This window comes from Stegastes partitus, unplaced genomic scaffold (assembly GCF_000690725.1).
Source record: "Stegastes partitus isolate 25-593 unplaced genomic scaffold, Stegastes_partitus-1.0.2 Scaffold1152, whole genome shotgun sequence".
NCBI classification, from domain to species: Eukaryota; Metazoa; Chordata; class Actinopteri; family Pomacentridae; genus Stegastes; species Stegastes partitus.
Window position 1 is genome coordinate 135,586 of NW_007578883.1, and position 5,041 is coordinate 140,626.

The following is a 5,041-nucleotide window of genomic DNA, read 5'->3' on the forward strand; positions in this document are numbered from 1 at the left end:
AGGATGAACCCCAGACATTCATGGTACCCAGAGGATGAACCCCAGACATTAAGTTTTTACAACTTGAATTTAAGTCTTTGAATTTGAGTTTAAATGACAAAAAAAAAAGAGCAGAGCAATGTCTCAGCTTAAAGAGTTCATTTAAATCAGTACATCCCAAGTTTTGTCTGGCAAACACGCAAAACAACAAAAACAACATCTAACAAAATGTGTGGTTGTTTTGCACTCTAATGCTGCGTTCTGTGTCTCTGGTGTCATGTTGTGTGTCTTTGCCCTCAGTTTGTGTCTCTGTGGTGCTGTTTTGTGTCTCTTCGGGGGTTGTGTGTCTACTTGTTGTGGGTTTAGACTTTTATCAAAGTATTTTCCCAAATATGTGTGAAGATGACATCAGTCAGCAACGTTAATATGTCCTGCTGTCTGAGACCAACGAGGAGATAACGGAGCGTCTGGACCTTTGTTCCTTCGGTCCGTTTCCTGGTTCTGGAGGAACTCTGAGCAGCAGAACGAACCCAACCAGTACGACATATCATGTCTGAGTGCTGTTGTGCAGCAGCAGAGCATCCTGAGGGCAGCTCCATGTCGTCCAGCCAACAGGGCGCGACTCTGAACCGGCTGGCTCCACCCGGACCAACGGCTTAGTGAGCTAATGTCCTGGTGCCGGTCCAGAACTACACACAGACACACAACAGACTGACTGACAAAGCTGAGTCAGAGGGAACATGAATAAACGAGAAGCAGGACGCCTGAAGACACCAAACCGACCGGCTGCTCTCACAGTAAATAAACAAGAGAGAAGCAGTCTGATGGTGTGTTCGCCTCAAAGCTACAAACCAGAGGAACCACAGCTGCTTTCAGTCCACACATGATGAGAAGATGTTTCAAGTGTTTATTGTTGATGAGCCTGCAGCCATGTACACAACAACAACAACAACACTTCAGTCACAAACAACACAAACACACAAACCGTGTGCATCAGTAGAAACCAGAAGGAACAGCAGCAGAACGGGTGGAGCTCCGTCAGAGGACACCTGTCCAGGAAGAAGGTGGAACAACCGTTAGTGTGTGTCTGTCCGCAGGTGTGTGTTAGAAACGACAAATTATCACAAGAATACACACAGTCAGCGACAGGATCACAAATACACTGCTGTCTGAGGTGGTTGTGTCTCTTTGTGGTNTATGGAGTCACGGCTGTAGCTCTAGTCGTGGATTAGAATACCTGGACATGGAGACAGTAAACAGTAAAGGTTGGCTTCAGACAGGTGAGCAGCCACAGTTCAGCAGCTGCAGGTAAACCAGGTGTGATCTGGTGTTTGAGCTCATTTCATTCTACAGTTCATACAGTTTTTCAGAACTCTTGATTCTGTGCATGTTGTGAGTTTAACATCAAAATGCCAAATGAATGTCAGATAAGGTCTGCCCACACAGACAATGAGCACAATGTGAGAACCTTTACATGTCACCACCACAGCTCTCCGGCTGAGACGTGAGATTTTCACTTTAAGACCCGGCAGCTGCCTTCTATCAGCAGCAGGAGCTAAACTGAAAGTCTGTGCAGATCGTTCCACCGTCGTTTTTAACATGTTTTTCAAAGACAACAGAAGTCTGGAGACCTGCGTGGTCTCTGGAGCAGAAAGTCCAGCTTTCCCTTCATTAGATTTGACAGGATGATTAAACATTTACAGCAGAGCGTCACCACATCATGTTTACTGACCGTCAAACCTTTGTTGAAGAGAACTTTGTGAGGATCTCTGTCAGATAAATTCACCTGAACTCTGGTTCTTCCACTGAAGAGTCTGAAAAATGGTTCTTGAGTCTGTTTAGAAATGCATTTTGAAATTAAACTCTTGCTTAGAACCACAGTTTTTACTAAATCTGTCAGAAATCTCTTCTGTTCTGTAACAATAAACCTTTCCTGGTATCCTAGTTACATGTCATGTACTCTATTACTCTCCAGTCTCAGTGTGGTGCTCCCAAACTTTAAACATGAGCCGGAGCAGTCAGATGGATGAAGCAATCATGTCTCCAGAGACACCGATCAACCATTAATCCACCTGATCGATGCCCATCAGTCCTGCTGAGCTGATGTGATGCTAAGCGAGTCTGTATCGACGAGTTATTCAGTAACGACCTGTAGGAGGTAAATAATGATCTGAGCTGAGGTTAAATGCTGTCTTTATGCTTTGAGGAAGTTTATTACAGTTTTTCATTGACTTGAATTTACATTTTGATCCTTTAAATATCCAGCGACGGTGTAAAAATCAGACTTCCTGCTTCTGATGTTCACGTTTCTGTGGATTACGGAGTAAAGACCAGAGAACCTGATGAGGAACTCGGGTTTATATTTGACATGTGGGTAAAAAAAAGCGTTTAAACTTGGACTTCTCCAATTAAAATGATTATTTGAGAGGAAACAAATGATTTAAGTGCATCTGAGTGAAATCAGCGGCATGAATACGACCTTTAAATCTAATTAGGATCAATGTGACTCTGTTTTGTGATTTAATATTGTGTCTGTTGAAACTGTTCATCTCCAGAACAGCTTCATCAGCTCTGGTTTCCATCTGTGGAGGGAAGACGTGCTGCTGCTGCTGCTGGAGGATCCTATAGGCTGCAGCCTCCACATATAGAACAAAATGTGCTCGTGTTGCCTGCCTGACCTCGTCCTCGTTTCCAGAGTTTATTATAAGCTGAGTCACCCAGTCCCAGGCTGACAAACCCCAGAGAGCTGCACGTCCACGCCGGGTCCTTCCTCACACCTCTCCAGCTCTGTGCTCCTTCATGTGGGACTCAATTATAAAGTTTTAACCCTTCAAGGCTGCACCTGATATAAAAATCCCTTTTTTCAAACACAGTCTGCTGCAGCGTTGGCTGCATTTCATTTCTGTTGCATAAAATTTGGAAGGTTTGCAGCTGCAAGGTGAAAAAGCAGCCTGTCATTCAGTGTTTTCTGATAAGTTGGAGGTAAAAATGTCCATTTCTGTCGCGTTTTTTAAATGTCACGCTCATCTAACAGACTGATCCGATGCAGACAGAGCTCGGTCCGTTTGCAGCTAACAACTGAGTCTGTGGAAGTTTTCAGGAGCTAAACAAAAAACTGCAACCGGAACAGATTCAGATTCAGCTTAGAGATAAAACTTTGAATTGTCTGTCGAACACTAAAATGACTCCATTTGCTCTCAGCAGTCACCAGAACTACAGATTCTCATTCATGTCTCCATCTGAGGGCTTCTGCAGCAGCAGAGAGGTACAAGAAGGATCCAGATTCTAGTGAAAGCACCACTACAGCAAAGTAAAAGTACTCCATTACAAGTAAAAGAGAAGCATCACAGCAACAGCGTGTCCTGTCTCAGTGAAACAGAACCGGGCTGCACTTTAACTTCTGGACCAAAACAAGGATTTACGCTTTCATCTGAAACTAACTTTGCAGTCGTGTTCTTTATCCTCTGTGTCAGAGCTGCACCGAAAATAAAGCGTCAGACGGACGCAGAGCAGCAGCAGGTCAGCGTTTCCCTCTGACATGAGCAGCAGAAAGCAGCACGACGCGGAAATACTCCAGGAAAGTACAAGTACTTAAACAGTTCACCGCTGTACTGGAGTAAATGTACTTAGTTACTTTCCACCACTGACAAAAAAATTCAGAAAACTACTGCAAAGACACACAAACTTCACATCTGATAATAAATAGAACAAAATGTCAAGACTATGAATGAAGTAGGAGATTACTCGATTACTCGATTACTTTACAACTAAACATTTGTTGGAAGCTCTTCGTGTGTTTTGTGTTAAAAATCTGCAAAGTCACTAAAACTGACAGAAGACTACATGGCAGCAGTAAATGGGAATACTTATGTAAAGTACTCAGTACTGCACTCAAGTAAATGTACTTAGTTACTTTCCACCAGACCCACCAGGTGGCCCTGAAGTGACTGAACAGAAAACACACTGAGAGTTTTAGCTTCAAACTGCTAAAAAGTGAAGAATAAAGCAACACTCTTTAATTAAAACTTAAACATCAGGTCATTATTATATTTTTACGTATTTTACTGTAATTAAAACAACTTTTAACTGAATTAAGTTCAACCAACAACCTACTTTAACTTAGTAGAATCAGTTTTGCTTCCAAAATAATAATGAACGAAGCTGATTTCACTGAATGAGCTCAGTTTGAATTCAGCTTTAAATCACCTGAAGTGTTTATTTTAACGTGAACACGTTAAACGTTGGTCGAAATGAGCCAACTGGGTTTTTTTGAATTCATTTAATGAACTAATTAGAACTATTCTGTGAGTTTGCTGCTGGAAAGAAATAAAAAAAAAGTTCATGAAGCATCACAAAGTGGAGATACTCGAGTACAGTACAAGTATCCTACTATAGTAGAAGTACTCAGTTACTCTGAGCGCTGAGTAACGAGTCAACAAACAGAGAAACTCGGAGCTGAGCGCGGATCGAACCGGTTACCGGCACTTTGTGGACGCTCCAGCAGGACCAGAACCCGGGACCCGTCCGGACTTCTCTGCAGTTTACTGATGCAAAGTGCGTCGCAGACTTCGTCCGACACAAAGTAGTTCCAGCGGAACACTCGGTCCCCGCCGAGCAGCAGCGACCCGCGCGGCTTCTCCTTCGGCGTTTCCCGGTAACCGGCGGCGGTCCGCGGGGGCTCTTACCTTCGGTTCGCTCGCCGGGGCTTCGTGCTGCCGGGACGGAGCCGGTGCGCCGCGGTGCTCGGTGACGCTGCTCCGGTTGAGACGTGGCCAGAGGCTGCGCTGCGCCGGGCGGACTGGAGCGGCGGGGCGGGGGCTGCTGGTCACACAGGCCGGAGGGAGGGCGGTCCCCGGCGGCAGCGGGAGGAGGAGGGGGCCGCCGGAGGCTCCGGGGGTCTGCTGAGTCACTGCTCACAAAGGAGGACAGGCAGAGACCCGGGGAGACGGGGTCCAGGTCTACAGGGGGCCCAGATATACAGGGTCCCCAGAAATATACAGGGTCCAGGTCTACAGGGGCCCCAGAGATATACAGGGTCCAGGTCTACTACAGGGGCCCAGAG

The 5,041-nt window shown here is 45.4% G+C and overlaps 2 protein-coding genes across 2 annotated transcripts in view; both read right to left on the reverse strand.

Annotated features, from left to right (window-relative positions):
• The window catches only part of chst6 (carbohydrate sulfotransferase 6), a 23,272-nt gene extending 18,546 nt beyond the window's left edge, over nucleotides 1-4,726 (reverse strand). Inside the window, exon 1 of the mRNA XM_008296801.1 lies at nucleotides 4,665-4,726. The gene's annotated coding sequence lies outside the window, so the exon portion shown is untranslated. The remainder of the gene's footprint in view (nucleotides 1-4,664) is intronic.
• The window catches only part of tmem231 (transmembrane protein 231), a 15,156-nt gene continuing 10,978 nt past the window's right edge, over nucleotides 864-5,041 (reverse strand). The window contains exon 8 of the mRNA XM_008296800.1: nucleotides 864-1,028. The gene's annotated coding sequence lies outside the window, so the exon portion shown is untranslated. The remainder of the gene's footprint in view (nucleotides 1,029-5,041) is intronic.